We start from the raw sequence: 17,317 nt of genomic DNA, 5'->3' as shown, positions 1-17,317 counted from the left end.
CTTATGATATTCTATTGCATCCTATAAATAATTATTAAAAAATAATATTATAGATATAGAATATCATATCAAGCAGTGGAGGTCATAACATTATCCAAAATATCATAAGATTCATAGCAAGACATATAAGGCATCAGAAAATAATAATAATTTTTTTTTATTCTATGATATTTTAAATAATATATATGATTTCTGTGTCTTTATATGACTTTTCGATAATTATTCAAAATATTATAACAATCAATATGAGGTCATAAAAAATAACAGGATATCATAATAATAGTATGATATCCTACTGTCTCTTATGAGCAATTATTGAAAAGTAATATTGCTGATACAGGATATTATATAAAGATACGAGAAGTCATATATATCATTTAGAATGTCATAGAATAAAGAAATAAGACTATTATTACTTTCTGATACCTTATATGACTTCCTATGAATCCTAAGATATCCTGGACAATGTTTGTGACATCATATACTTGATATGATATCTTATGTCAGTAATATTATTTTTTTATAATTATTTATAAGATATCATACTATTATTATGATGTCATGTTTTTTTCTATGACATTCTCACGATTGTTTTGATATATTATTATCTATAATATTTTAGCCAATCATAAGCAAAATAGAATAGGAGAAAACTGATATTTTGATTAGAAAAAATTTGAGAAAAAAAAAATTGAGTTACATTAGATGCCTGTCCTATTATCCATTGTGCTACGTGACTCAATTCGATGAAGCAATGTATTTTTTTTTTTCCATGGGAGTGGTGGACGAAGAATTCCTCCCAAATCAACATAGAATGCTCGAGCAAAATAATATGGCCTGCCTGCTGATTGTCCTCTTTGTGTGGCCCATGCTTTTAGTGGAATCAGCCAGATAACTTTGGCCAGGCCTGCCTGCACGAGTCAGCACAAAACTTGCCGAACAAATAGTCAGATCTTATGCCTTTTTATCATCATCATCTACGGCTACTACTATTTCAACGTACCATTAAACTCCATTTGATTGCTGAAAGTGTAAAATAAAAATAGTACTTTACTATAAAAAGAAAAAGGAAAAAGTTACAAATTTTTTGATATCTCATCGTATTGAGAAAATCAAGAATAAATTTCATAAAAAAAATTTTATCTTATTCAATAGAGTTCCTCCATTTTTATCTTCAAGAATTTTCACTACTATCATACCATCTGAGAAGAAGAATAAAATATAGCCAGAACGATAATCAAAATATTCTTTTGTTACTCCTATAGATAAATTAGAGCTGCAGGAGTAAACTAAGAGTCAAAAAAACTTAAAAGTAAAGATGACTTAGAATAAAGGTAAACTGAATTCACTGATAAGCCAAAAGTCCCTTTCTAGATCACAATTTATTTATTCATACACATAACTAAGACCATCAAGTAAGCATCGAGCTTTAACCATCTATATTGGCTCACCATGGTCCTCGGTGATTCCGGAGGTTTTCTCTCATGATTCCATATATTGTATGCAAACATAACAATGAACCTAGTCTTGTTCTAAAATGTAGTTCCAGTCTTCAGTTCATGTCTATGTGCATGTCATGGTAAACCATGCAAAGTCCTGTTCTGTTAGTCTATGTTACCATGCTTGTCATCTCATAGCCATATCCTATTGTCTCGTATGGCTCATATAACTCCCATCTATGTTGATTCCTTGATCTCATCTATATGGTGTTTGGTCATGATTATCATTTTAGTTATTGAGAAGAGGTGCAAGCAAGATTGAATCGGTCTGTGGGCATGCCACCAATATCTGAAATGAAAGGGATGGACAGTAGTGGATTTGACCTTCAACGACTTTTGCTGTCTAGTGCTATCTTTTTGGGGAAGGGAGTGATAGTTATGACGCTATGCTGCAAACTATGTACTAAGAGATAACTAAAGCTAAACAAAGATAACAAAAAGATACAATAAGTGTGTTGATCAGTTGGTTGGTGAAAATCCTTTCTAAGTATTACAATTTAGTATTTATATATTTCTCGAGGCAATTATCCATCTCCATTATTGACATCTATTATTTTTAGCTAGTATCAATTCACCCACTTTTTTTGATGGTTGCTACAATCAATTCTAGCAGTCCCTTTAATTTCCACATCTTAGCTTTTTAGTAACCATCCCACTTTACACATCTTGCTCTCTAGTCTTTCCCTATACATGTATTAAGCTAATGTCTTAGCCACATAAACATCATAGAACATGATAAACTTTTAAATTAGCACTTAGCCTCCCATGTAGATTATACTAATAATTGACCTATATTTTAAAATTTATTTTCAAAATTCTGCTTGTGCTCTAGGTAATCACTTGGTTTAGTTCAATTAATTTTCTTTGAATGTCACTTGGCCTATCTTATGTGATGCCACATGACAACTTAACCGGCTTATGTAGTTCTTTCGTAGTTCATTCTTAAGCCATCTTTTGATCTCCTTAAGGATGTCGATAAGATGGATTCGGTCGAAATCCGTTACCGCCTTCAAAACCAAAACCTAACAATATTTGAAATAGAAAACTATATTTGTCATCGAAAAAATTTATTAAACCAAATCCAAGATTGGAAACTTAAAAGTCATTTAGTTTTTTTTTATATTTTAAAATTTTGATATGTACAAATTAAATATCTGATCGCCATTCTCATTGAGGTTACTAATTTGGATTTGCACTAAATATTAAAAATATAGTGAGTTTTGGGTTTGGTTTTGAGATCCAATGTTAGGTTTGAATCACTGCAACTGTAACGAAATCAAATAAATTTTTATTTTTAAATTCAACACCAAAGCCACCTTCATTTAATTTCGATTAAAACCGCCACATTAGTTAGGGGATAGGTACGATATTCGAATATCTATTCCTACTAACATCCCTAATCTCCCTTAAGTCAACCATGTGGCCTCATCTTAGCCAATTTTTTATGCAAATGAAAAGTAAATGATGTAAATAGTTCCACCCAACATTATTTTGATCAGTGGTCTCCCGGCTTGTCTTGTTAAATCAGAGCTGGGCGTTTGGCTTATTGTTGGTTACTGAGTCGAGCCCTTCATCATCTATTTCCTGGTATATGACCACGTCAGCCTTTGGGCTTCCACAATAGATTGGGATATGGTGTAAACATCTTAATATGGCAATGATTTTGAGATTAATATTTTATTGGATGGATGTCTGACCAAGATACTATCTCTCAGGATCTTTTCAGTACCACACGATGCAGCAAGAAGAAAAAAGAAATAAAACAAAAACAATCAAAATACGTGGATCAGCCACAAAAGAACTCGTCTCCACGGGACATGCAAACTTCACTATGAAAAAGAAATTTTACAAGAAGAGATCTCACCCTCAACCTTCGTACACCCAATTTCTCTGTCACAGAAAGTTCTTGATGTGCAAATCTTAAAATTTGTAAATAAAACCGCAAGCGCACGGTGTGCAGAGTAGCACGACCAGCGAGTACGGGTCGATCCCACAGAGACTTGGTTTAAAAACGATTTTCAAATCTATGCTCAAGCGAGTTTTAACAAAAATCGAAAGTCAAAAGTTGTTTGCTAAAGACAATAAGACTAAGGATCTAGGGTTTTTGAATCCACTAGATCTAGATTAGGAAATTCTACTTAGAATTTTTTTTATTGATCCTAACGACTACTCCTCTTGTCTTTCCCAAGCATAGATTATGAAGGGACTAAGGCCTAACGATAACCCATCAAGATTCTTTACAGGGGAGTAGTAACTAGGATCCCTTAGGGTTTTCTCCTCCTATGCACTGAATCAAGCATGAACTATGAAGGGACTCTGACCCAACTGTAGTTCATCAAAAATTCTTGACAAAAGAGGAAGAAAAAGAAACCCTAAGAAAAAGAAAGAACCCTATGTAAAATCCCTACTCATAATCTAGCTTCATCGCAAACCCTAGAAGGGATGCTTAGCTAGACATGATCTAAATCTACTTGTAAAATTTAAATACAGAAAAATAAACTACCCTAATTTCATAAATTAAACTATCCTAATTGTATAAATTTAAACTGCATAATTTAAACTAACATAATTGCATAAAATTAAATTGCATAAATTAAACTATCCTAATTGCAAGAAAAATAAATTGCATAATGTAAAGAGATGAAATTGCATAAAAATAAGATTTTATATAAAAAAAATTTATTACAAAAACCTCAAAGCTCGAGGCTTGAGAAGAGAGCTAAAAACCCCACTATCTAGGGTTACAAGCTTGATCGGAAGGAAGAATATATAAAACAAGGGCCTTTGGGGGCTTTTTATAGGCATTTGGGGGTTATAAGGTTTTCAAAACTTTAGATGTGGGACTAAGAGATTTTAGAGGGTTGTTTGGGGGGTTTATGGTGCATCGATGGGTCCATGGTCCATGCACCTGTTGCTGTGGACCAGGCGGCTAACCAGATCACCAAATCAGTTGATTTTTGACCAATTTTGATCTGATTTGACTCGGGTTTGACCCAATTGAGTCTTCTTTCTTCATTCTTCAATTTCTGGGTCAATTTAACTCCGTTTTGCATAAAATTTGCGCCGTTGGAATCCTCTTTCCTTGTTCTTTCTATTGATGATCTCTTCTTCTGCAAAATATAATAACAAGTATCAATTTCTTAATAAAGTTAGATAATTTAGATATTAATTGATATTTTTTATGTCAATTTGTGACATAAATCACACCCCCCAACTTAATCATTGCTAGTCCTTTAGCAATGTACCAAAATAAGATTATAATTCAAAAAGATCCTTCCTTTGCAAATTAATTTAAGATCGAAATTCAAGAAGTTTTCTAGTATTACTAAGTAATGAGCTTCGAATTAGAATCGGTAGTCAGTCTACTTAGAAGTTTTCTTAGAGTACACTTAAAGTTTTATAGCACTTGTGTGAGTGATAACTAACTTAGTATTTCAGTATTAACTTGTACAGGCCAATTGTATCATTTTTCATAACTTAGTTCGATTAATTTTTTATACACCCCAGATTAAACAAAGAACTAAGGTAGCTTTCACACTTTTTTTTTTTTTTTTTTTTTTTTTTTGCTGAGCATCCTGGCCTTCCCACCACCGTTTGATGCGAATCTCAACACTTGACTTAGGTGAAGAGACCTGGTTACTAGGCTTAGGGCAATCCACATTTACTCTGTGTTTTGCATTTTATTTCAGGCAGGTAGCTCTTTCCTTAAATTCAAATTTCTTTAATTGGGGTGTAGAGAAAATTATCTAATTTAAATAATACTCAAATCCTTAATTGACCTTACAATTAACACCTACTTTACCTTGTTAGTGTGCATGTGCAATTGGAAGTGCTAATAGTCTTTAAATGACCTAAGCCACCAAGAGTCTAACCAGCTAATCTTCTCCGTGACTCACTACATTAGCAAATACTTTCTAACTTACTCTTATTTCTTTTATAGATTAATTTATTTCATATATATATATTTATTTATTTTTTATTTTTTTTACATAATATATTAAATGCAAGAAATAACTCATAGTGGAAGGAAAAGGAAATGATAACACCTGATTTTGTTCAAGCTCTCCCCCCAACTTGACCGACATTGTCCCCAATGGAGTTTATCTAATTTATTTGTCCTAAGCAAACTGAAAACAAAGAAAGCATTAGAAATTAAATAAGCTGGGTTGCCTCCCAGAAGCGCTAAGTTTTATGTCTTCAGCCAGACCAAACCTCGAAGCAACTTAATCAGAATAAGTTGGTTCATAAAGAACCATGGCATCTTCAATAATCTTGACAGGTAATTCTAAGAATGGTTTTAATCGTTGACCATTAACTTTAAAGATAACACCATTACTTGGGTTTTCAATCTCAACAGCTCCGTGTGAAAAGACTTCCTTTACTAAAAATGGTCCTGTCCATCTAGACCTAAGCTTTCCTGGAAACAGATGTAATCTAGAGTTATATAAGAGCACCTTTTGTCCGATATTGAAAGTTTTTCTTATAATTGATTGATCATGAAATGCTTTGGTTCGTTCCTTGTATATCCTTGCATTTTCATAGGCTTCATTTCTAAGTTCTTCTAATTCATTCAATTGAAGCTTTCTATGGTTTCCAGCGTCGTTCAAATTTGTATTTAGTTGTTTGATGGCCCACATGGCTTTGTGTTCTATCTCAATAGGCAAGTGACATGGTTTACCAAACACAATCCTATAAGGAGACATTCCTAGATTGGTCTTGAAAGCGGTTCGGTATGCCCAAAGTGCATCAATTAATTTCAAAGACCAATCCTTTCTATTGGCACTAACAGTTTTTTTTAGGATTTGTTTGATTTGTTGGTTTGACACTTCAACTTGTCCACTAGTTTGAGGATGATATGGTGTGGCCAATTTGTGGGTGGCATTATACTTTTTCATCAATGTTGCAAAAGGTCGGTTACAAAAATGGGTTCCCCGATCACTAATGATTGCCCTAGGAATATCGAAACGGGAGAGAATATTTTCTTTAAGAAACTTAATGACCATTTTGCTATCGGGTGTTCTACATGCAATTGCTTCTACCCACTTTGAAACATAATCAACTGCTACTAGAATATATTTATTTCCAAAGGAATTTGGAAATGGTCCCATGAAATCGATTCCCCAAACATCAAAAACTTCAACTACCAAGATTGGGTTGAGTGGCATCATGTGTCGCTTGGTGATTCGACCCATTTTCTGACATTGAGCACAACTTTTACAATATTCATGAGCATCCTTAAACAAATTGGGCCAATAAAAATCACATTGGAGAACCTTAGCAGCAGTTTTCTTAGACGCGAAGTGACCCCCACATACTTGATCATGATAAAAAGATAAAATATTCATGACTTCGTTATCTGGGATACACCTTCTAATAATTTGATCAGGACATTGTTTAAAAAGATAAGGATCATCCCAAATGAAATACTTCACTTGGGCAAAGAATTTATATTTATCCTGCTTAGTCCAATGAGAAGGTATCTTACCTATGGCTAAAAAATTTACAATATCAGCAAACCAAGGTTCAGTAGACACAGACATGAGTTGCTCATCTGGGAAAGATTCATTGATGGGTGGTTCACTAGATGGTGCGATTGGAATTCGGGATAAATGATCTGCTACAACGTTCTCAGTGCCTTTCTTGTCCCTAATTTCTAGGTCAAATTCTTGAAGGAGCAAAATCCATCTGATTAAGCGTGCCTTGGCATCCTTCTTTGCTAGGAGATGTCTAATGGCTGAGTGATCGGTGTAAACAATGGTGTGGGTCCCAACCAAATAAGATCTAAATTTTTCTAAAGCAAAGACAACGGCAAGAAACTCCTTCTCAGTTGTGGTGTAGTTAAGCTGCGCATCATTTAAGGTTTTACTTGCATAATATATCACTCTAGGCAGCTTATTTATTCGTTGACCTAAGATTGCGCCCACAACATGATCGGATGCATCACACATTAATTCAAATGGTTCAGACCAGACAGGAGGATGAATGATTGGAGCTGATACAAGTGCATTTTTTAGAAATTCAAAGGATTCCAAACACTCATGAGTAAATTCAAATTTGATATCCTTTGCCAAAAGATTAGTCAGTGGACGTGCTACTTTGCTAAAGTTGGCAATAAACCTTCTATAGAATCCAGCATGACCTAAAAATGAACGTATTTCTTTCACAGATTTAGATGGTGGAAGACTTGCAATTAGATCTATTTTGGCCTTGTCCACTTCAATCCCCTTTTTAGAAATGACATGGCCAAGAACTATTCCCTGTTTGACCATAAACTGATATTTTTTCCAGTTGAGAACTAGGTGCTTCTCCTTACATCGTTCTAGAACTAATTGCAGGTGATTCAGACACTCGGAGAAGGTTAGGCCAAAAACAGAAAAGTCATTCATAAAAATTTCTAGAAATCGTTCTATCATATCTGAAAACATACTGATCATGCATCTCTGGAAGGTTGCCGGTGCATTACATAGTCCAAAGGGCATTCGTCTATAGGCAAAAGTACCAAATGGACAGGTGAATGTAGTCTTTTCTTGATCTTCAGCGGCTATGGGGATCTGGTTGTAACCGGAGTATCCATCAAGAAAATAGTAAAACTCTTGTCCGGTTAGTCTTTCCAACATTTGATCAATAAATGGCAAAGAAAAGTGATCTTTCCTTGTCGCAGCATTCAACTTTCTATAGTCTATACAGACCCTCCATCCCGTTTGGGTCCTAGTTGGGATAAGTTCGTTTGCATTATTTTGGACCACTGTTATCCCAGATTTTTTGGGTACTACTTGAATTGGGCTTACCCAAGAGCTATCAGAAATAGGATAAATTATTTCACTATCTAGGAGTTTCAGAATCTCCTTTTTAACTACATCCTTCATAACTGGATTAAGCCTTCTTTGGGCTTCTCTTATTGGTTTAGCCTCTTCCTCTAAGTATATTCTATGTTGAACTATAGAAGGGCTTATTCCTTTGATATCTGCAATGGTCCAACCTATTGCCTCTTGATTTGCTTTTAGAACTGACAATAACTCCTCCTCTTGCTTGGGATCTAGGTCTGATGCAATAATTACAGGCAAAGTTTCTTTGGGTCCTAGATATGCATACTTGAGATGTTCTGGGAGGGGTTTCAGTTCTAAAATGGGTGCTTCCTCTATCGATGGTTTAGGTGATGATTTCACCATCTCAATGATTGGTTCAGTAGGAAGTGTCGATTCCTGATTAATCTGATTTTCTTTAAGTATTTCATTGACATCCTCAGACTCATGGATTAACCAGGGGTTAGACTCTAGGTCGACTTCATCATCACTAATGTCAATGGATTCATAAATACCATCTTGGACTACATTGACATCAGCATGAGAAGAGGATTCCTGTTCTAAGTTAAAAACATTAAGCTCAATGGTCATATTCCCAAAGGATAACTTCATTAGACCATTTCGACAATTGATTTCAGCATTGGCCGTAGCTAAGAATGGTCTTCCTAAAATGACAGGTATATGTCCTTTAGGATTCGCAACTGGCTCAGTCTCTAAAATAATAAAATCTACAGGAAAAATAAAATTTTCAACCTTTATCAGAACATCCTCGACCATTCCCTTAGGGATCCTAAGAGATCTATCGGCTAACTGTAATGTGATCCCAGTAGGTTGAAGTTTTTCTAATCCTAGTTGTTCATACACCGAATATGGAAGGATATTCATACTAGCTCCTAGATCTAGCAAGGTCTTTTTTATATTGGTTTCTCCAATAACACAAGAAATTGTTGGAGCTCCAGGGTCCTTATATTTAATTGGCACATGGCTAGATAGGTATGAACTGACACTTGCAGCCAAAAATGCTTTCTTTGGTATATTAGTGGTCCTTTTCCTAGTGCAAAGATCTTTTAAAAATTTGGCATAAGTTGGAACCTGATGGATTATATATAAAAGAGGAATATTAACTTGGACTTGTTTAAATATCTCTAAAATTTTGTCTAAATGTTCAGATTTATTAGATTTCAGTCTGTTTGGAAAAGGAGCTCTAGGACTTTTAAGTACTGGACTAGGTGAATTTTCAGTTTCTGGTGCTTGAGGTTGAAAGGTAGTAGTTTTAGAAGGTGACTCGACAGATGAGTCATCTATATCATCAAGTGCAACTACCTTATTGTCTATTTGTTTTCCTGATCTTAAGGTATGAATGGCATTTACACCATTAACTTGGTTTCCTTGTTGGGGTCGTGGACCATTTTGGTTCCTAGGATTTGGCTCATGTTGGCTAGGTAACCTATCATGTTCTCGTTCACTAATGGTCGAAGCCAGCTGACTTACTTGCATTTTCAGACGGGCTATAGCTTGGGTGTTATTATTTATGAGTTGACTCGTGGTTTGCATAAAGATGGTATGTGTTTTCATCATGGCTTCTAGGCTTTTCTCTAAAGAGGTAATTTTCTTGTCATTATCATGGAAGCCTGGCGGGTTGTTCATCACTGGGTTGGACCTTAGATTTTGCTGATTGAAATTTGGATTACCTACATTAGGATTCTGGGACCATGAGAAATTCGGATGATTCCTCCAACCTGAGTTATATGTGGGTGCATAAGGATTGTTCAATGGTCCTTGATAGGTGGCATTCACCTGTGCACACTCATTCGAGTAGGAACATTCTTCTAAGACATGGTCTGGTGCATTGTACTCTTTACACATGGGTGCAGATATTTGATTTACATTGGCTGGTCTCTGTAATTCTAAGGCTTCCAATCTACGTGTTAAGATTGCAATCTTGGCCTCTGATGCTAGGGTTGGTTGAATTTGATGCATTCCTCCTCTTGAAGGTGTAGCTTTATCAGGTTCCCTAGTTGTTTCCCACTGTAAATTTTTCTCGGCTAGGTCTTCTAAGAATTGCCAAGCTTCAGTAGTTTCTTTGTCCATAAATTGGCCTTGGCACATGGACTCTAGCATGGTTCTTGAGTTTGAATCTAACCCCTCATAGATGATCTGGCATAGTCTCCAAGTTTCTATTCCATGGTGTGGGCATTGGGTCAAAAGATTCTTGAAACGATCAAAGTACTTCCAAAATGATTCACCAGCTAGTTGGTAAAATTGATTTATTTCATTCCTAATCTTAGCTGTTTTATGATGGGGAAAATACTTTTTTAAAAATGTTCTCACAAAGCCCTCCCAGGTAGTGACAGAATAGTTTGGCAGACTATAAAGCCACTTCTTAGCATTGTCCTTAAGGGCAAAGTTGATTAATCTAAGTTTGACCTCATCCTCTGTTAATTGCAGTTTCATGGTTGCACATACCTCCTCAAATTCTCTAATAAATATATAAGCATCCTCTAATCCTGTGAATTTTGGAAGCATATTTATGATTTGAGGTTTGATTTCAAAATTATTAGCTGTGGGTTGTGGCAACCTGATACAAGATGGTTGGATGGAGCCAACTGGATAACACAAATCCTTAAGGGTCATGGGTTGGATTGGTTCAGCCATTGGAACAACAGGAATTGACTCAATTCTAACTAGACGACCCGACACTCTTCTCCACACACGAGGTGTACGGTTCTCGATGTTTATACAATTTTTTTTTTTAATAAAATTTTTATGTATAAGAAAAAGAAAGAAAAGAGAAAAAGTTCTAAAGAGAAGATCCTAAGGAGTCCTAAATCTAAAGAAAAGTAACCAAATTAATTTAAATTTTAAATTTTTTTTTTTCAAACAAGTGAATCAATAAATTAAACTCAATCTATCCTAGGGTTAACCTAAATCTAGACAGCTCCTAACTGTTCCAAGATGACCCTTCAAGCCTTCCAAGTGGAGATTGATCAACTAGTTAGCCAGGTAAGTATAAGAGGTGGGAGGTTCACTCATCGTTGCCTTTCTAGACACCAAACGAGTTGGCCAGGCCAGCAACTGAACCAATTTAACAAACCACCCTCAGGGACTTGCCTAGACACCAACTAATCAAACAACTCAAACTTGGTAGAACTCTTAGGGTTCCTTGTCCTATTGAGCTCGAATTCCTTAAGGTTGACGTCTAATTGATTTTAAGATTAAAAGTCTAGGTAATGCAATATGATGGAGATGGTTTTTGGGCTAAGGAAGGGTAATGAAATCCCCACCTTATCTTGTTAATGGGTTGATGCCCTTAGATTAATTATGAAAATGCAAATGCAAATAAACAAGATGACCAAGAATGTAAAAGATTTTAATTTAGAATTTTTTTTTTATTTTGATATTTTACTTCACGATTATGAAATATCTTTTGTTTTGTTTTATATATTTTTTTTTTGTGATTAAGTAAATTCAAATGATTAGGTCTAAAAGCAAAAGTAATTAACTAAAAATAATAAAAGAGAAATTAGAAGCGTACCTGAGTTTTCCAGCAATCACCAACTAAATATAGAAACCTAAAGGAAAAAGAAAGAGAGTTATAACGCACGAAGAACAAATATTTGAAAACAATTTAAAACGCCAAATCTCCGACAACGGCGCCAAAAACTTGATGTGCAAATCTTAAAATTTGTAAATAAAACCGCAAGCGCACGGTGTGCAGAGTAGCACGACCAGCGAGTACGGGTCGATCCCACAGAGACTTGATTTAAAAATGATTTTCAAATCTATGCTCAAGCGAGCTTTAACAAAAATCGAAAGTCAAAAGTTGTTTGCTAAAGACAATAAGACTAAGGATCTAGAATTTTTGAATCCACTAGATCTAGATTAGGGAATTCTACCTAGAATTTTTCTTATTGATCCTAACGACTACTCCTCTTGTCTTTCCCAAGCATAGATTATGAAGGGACTAAGGCCCAACGATAACCCATCAAGATTCTTTACAGGGGAGTAGTAACTAGGATCCCTTAGGGTTTTCTCCTCCTATGCACTGAATCAAGCATGAACTATGAAGGGACTCTGACCCAACTGTAGTTCATCAAAAATTCTTGACAAAAGAGGAAGAAAAAGAAACCCTAAGAAAAAGAAAGAACCCTATGTAAAATCCCTACTCATGATCTAGCTTCATCGCAAACCCTAGAAGGGATGCTTAGCTAGACATGATCTAAATCTACTTGCAAAATTTAAATACAGAAAAATAAACTACCCTAATTTCATAAATTAAACTATCCTAATTGCATAAATTTAAACTGCATAATTTAAACTAACCTAATTGCATAAAATTAAATTGTATAAATTAAACTATCCTAATTGCAAGAAAAATAAATTGCATAATGTAAAGAGATGAAATTGTATAAAAATAAGATTTTATATAAAAAAAATTTATTACAAATATTAAGATTTTTATAGGTATTTGGGGGTTATAAGGTTTTCAAAACTTTAGATGTGGGACTAAGAGGTTTTAGAGGGTTGTTAGGGGGGTTTATGGTGCACCGATGGGTCCATGGTCCATGTGCCTGTTGCTGTGGACCAGGCGGCTAACCAGATCACCAAATCAATTGATTTTTGATCAATTTTGATCTGATTTGACTCGGGTTTGATCCAATTGAGTCTTCTTTCTTCATTCTTCAATTCCTGGGTCAATTTAACTCCGTTTTGCATAAAATTTACGCTATTGGAATCCTCTTTCTTTGTTCTTTCTATTGATGATCTCTTCTTCTGCAAAATATAATAACAAGTATCAATTTCTTAATAAAGTTAGATAATTTAGATATTAATTGATACTTTTTATGTCAATTTGTGACATAAATCAGTTCTCCCTCACAAAAGCTCTCTCTCTTGAAAGACCCCTTGAACTCCTGAAGTGACTGGCGTCCGTTATCCAGAAGCTTCCTGTTCCTTCTCTCTCAGCACTTCAGCCTCTCTCTTTCTCGGGTTCTGTACCACATCCACGGTAAAAAATTAGATCGCCATCCCTTTGTTTCTCGCGATCAAAAAACCACCACACATCCCACAGTTCACGCACAGGCCTTTTATAGGCCTTAAACAAGGGTTAGATTAGGATTATGATTCCTAATCAAGCTCAAACAAACTCCAGATCAAGTCCCAAGCCGTTGGATCAAGATCGGGACATCTTTGGGCCGTCCGATCGCGATCGGTCCATGAAATAGTATCGTGGATCGTGAGAAACACCTGAGAAATGCCCAGGCGGTCCACGCGATCCGTCATGGACCGCTCGGTCCATCGTGGATCGGGGTACAGGCCCAGGCACAGCGCCTGGGCCGTGCCCCAACCGAGCGCCTGGGCTCGGGCAGCGCCTTGTGGGCCCGCGCGTGGGCTGGGCCGCCCGCCCGCCTGGGCTGTGCCCCTGGGCTGCTGCCTTGCACGTTGGCCCCGCCTGGGCCGCGCTTCGTCGCCTACGGTTGTGCCACCCCGCTCCGCCAACCCGCCACCGGTCGCCGACGGTCCTCTGCCACCTCGGGTCTCGTGCCGACTTCAAAAGCTCGTATCTCCTCCATCCGAGTTCAATTTGGGGTGATCTTGGTCTCGTTGGACTTCATTTTTCATCACGAACCTCGCTGTAGGCTTAATGTAGATTGAATTTCGAGACGTCAAATCCTAACAATCTCCACCTCGACTCGATATTCGACCTCCTCCTAACTCCGATAGCTTCTGGATCTCCTCGCCCCCATGTCCTGGGGCAATCGCCTGCTGATCATGGATGGACAAACATGAGAGTCAAGCCAGGTCGCTTGATCCCATCTCCGTCGTATGCTATGCTCCTCCTAACCTGAGACCTGTTTGGGGCATCATCCTGCGGCAATAGAAATCTCACCTTGCGACGTCGCCTCTCGTCCTTCCGAGTCTCCTGTCTCGTGCCTGATCCATCTCCACCTAGAGCTTCACCTCACTCTGGGCTCCACCTGGCTCCCGAAGCTCCATCTCGCATTGAGCTCCCCGTCAGATAATAATATCCTCTGCTCCTTTTCTTCCCCTCCAGCACAATCCTATCGTCGCGTAGCACCTTCAGGATTCCTCCACCAGCTACCGTCCTGTAGCCTATCGAATCCAGTCTGCTAAGTGAAATAAGATTCCGTCTGAAATCAGGTATATATCGGACCTCCCCCAATCTCCTTACTGCACTATCATGTGTCCTCCAGCTGACGTCTCGATGCTTCTGATCGCACAGCTTGATCCATCCGACAGATATACAGTGCCCTCACTGTTCTCCGGGGAGTCAAACTGCTTCTCTTTGCAACATAATGATAGGGGCATGCAGAATCTGATATCCACTGTTGGGAAGAAGTAGATACCTCATCAGATATCTTCAGGATATCTCCATCTGAATCGCTGTCGGTCGTCGCTACAGCAACCACTGTCCGATTTTTGAGTTGAGGACAATCTCTGGCTAGATGCCTCAACTCCTCACACCGATAATATCTGATTTTGCTCAAGTCCCTCCTGGACTTGGACCGCTCTCGTCACGATCTCCTGTCACTCTGTCTACCACCTTCTGCTCCTCCAAAAGCCACCAAAGCTGAGCTACCGCCACCTGAGCTCGAAATCAGGTTCTCCCTCCTGAGAACTTCATTCTGGAGTATCGCCGCGGTAATCTCGTCCATCTTGATAGTGTTCTTCCCTACTAGAAGAGCAGTCATCAAGGACTCGTACGAAGGTGGAAGCGACGCTAGCAAAACCAGCACCCTGATCTTCTCCTTAACATTCTCACCAACGTTGAGGAGGCCGATGAGGTTCTTCTGGAAGTGGCTTAGATGCTCCTATACGCTCTGTCCCTCAGCCATCCGTAGCTGATAAAACTGCCTCCAAAGGAAAAGAGTGTTGGTGAGAGACTTCGTCATGTACAACTCCTCGAGCTTCGACCACAATATCGTCGAAAAAGTCTCGCTCAGCACATAGATCACCACCTCATCCGTCAGGTACATGCAGATGGTACTCACCGCCTGCATCTATAGCCATTTCTAATCCCGCACCTTCATGGTGGTTAGCTTCTCATCATACAAGAGAGCATCGATCAACTCCTGTTGGATGAGCACGTCTTTCATCCTTGCCTGTCACAAGAAAAAATTACTCTTACCATCAAACTTGTTGATCTCCATCTGGATTGATCCTGTCTTTTCCATCTTCAGTCTTGCTCACCACCGCTGCAATCTGCGTCTTTGTATCGCCTCGCTCTTAGACCACTTATTGGGTGGATGTCTGGTCAGGACACCACCTCCCAAGATTTTTTCAGTACCACGCGATGCAGTAGGAAGAAAGAAGAAATAAAATAAAAATAATCAAAATACGTGGATCAGTCATAAAAGGGCTCGCCTCCACGGGGCATACAAACTTCACTATGAAAAAAAATTTTACAAGAGAAGATCTCACCCTCAACCCTCGTACACCCAATTTCTCTCTCACAGAAAGTTCTTCCTCACAAAACTCTCTCTTGAAAGACTCTCTGAACCCTTGAAGTGACCGACGTCCGCTGTCCAGGAGCCTCCTGCTCCTTCTCTCTCAGCACTTCAGTCTCTCTCTTCCTTGGGTTCTGTCCGGCGTCCACGGTAAAAAACCAGATCATCGTCCTTTTGTTTCTCGCGATCAAAAAACCACCACACATCCCACAGTTCACGCACAAGCTTTTTATAGGTCTTAAACAAGAGTTAGATTAGGATTATGAATCCTAATCAAGCCCAAGCAAACCCCAAATCAAGCCCTAAGCCGTTGGATCAAGATCGGGATGTCTCTGGGCCGTCCGATCACGATTGATCTATGGAATAGTACTGTGGACCGCGAGAAATGCTCAGACGGTCCATGCAGTCCGCCATGGACCGCTCGATCCACGTTGGATCGGGGTACAGGCCCAGGCGCAGCGCCTGGGCTCGGGCCGGCCTACGCGCGCGGGACTGGGCCGTGCCCGCACCGGGTGGCTGGGCCCGGGCCGTGCGCCCGCCCGGGCCGCATGCCTGGGCTGCCGCCCCGTGCGTTGGCCCCGCCCTGTGCCGCGCTCCGCCACCTGTGGCCGCACCGCCGCAGCTCCACCGATCCGCCGCTGGCCGCCGGCGGTCCTCTACCATTTCGGATCTCGTAACGACTTCAAAAGCTCGTATCTCCTCCATCCGAGCTCAGTTTAAGATGATCTTGGTCTCGTTGGACTCCATTTTTCACCGCGGACCTCGCTGTGTGCTCAATATGGATTGAATCTCAAGACATTAAATCTTAACATGTTTGTCTGAGTTGAGTGGCCTTAATAAGAGAAGAAGAGGGGAGATGGGGCTTTATCTTCCGCTTTTAGTCCCCACCTAATAAATGGGCGAAGAGAAACCCAACATACAAAATCCCTCTCCCCCACTTTTGAAATGCGGATAAACCACTAAAACATAGTTAACTCTGCATGTCCCGGTCTCCACTTTTCTTGTATTTTTATATCTGTAACGGAACCTTTTATTCCAACTAAAATATTCTCTGCCCTTTCACTTTTCACGTGCAATAGAAAAGATTATTTTATATAGATATATCTATTTTCATTTAATTACTGCTCGAGGAAAATTAAGAAGCACAACAACTTAAAATAAAAAAAATGTATTCATAAAATTTAAAATAAAATAAAAATTAACAAAATCGGTGAAACGCAATCCCTCGATGGATTAAGGGGGGGGTCCTAAAGGGCCTCAACCATGTTGAAAATGGACAACTTCCACCGGCGTAATGGTTCGTTCGGTCACCGGCTTAGGTCCGGTTTTCTTCAACCCGGTCCCATCCGGTCTACCGTTTCACTCGAGACCGCTCCATTAACGGATCGGACCCGTATCGGATCCCGCCTTCCGATAAATTCCCCCGCTAAGCGATTCGGTTTTCTTCGACCCCAGGCCAGCCGAACCTCCGTTTTATTCCAGACCGTTCCATTTGCGGATCGGATCGATTTCGGGAGCAGTTCGATATATCGCAGAAATGCGAGAT

The 17,317-nt window shown here is 38.6% G+C and overlaps 1 non-coding gene across 1 annotated transcript; it reads left to right on the top strand.

Annotated features, from left to right (window-relative positions):
• Positions 1-10,481: 10,481 nt before the first annotated feature.
• Positions 10,482-10,588, top strand: LOC140854182 (small nucleolar RNA R71). Its single transcript, XR_012137316.1, has one exon. It is a non-coding gene; the product is annotated as a small nucleolar RNA R71 (small nucleolar RNA).
• Positions 10,589-17,317: the final 6,729 nt, after the last annotated feature.

This window comes from Elaeis guineensis, chromosome 15, assembly GCF_000442705.2.
Source record: "Elaeis guineensis isolate ETL-2024a chromosome 15, EG11, whole genome shotgun sequence".
Lineage (NCBI taxonomy): Eukaryota > Viridiplantae > Streptophyta > Magnoliopsida > Arecales > Arecaceae > Elaeis > Elaeis guineensis.
This window is presented reverse-complemented; position numbering and strand designations above follow the sequence as displayed.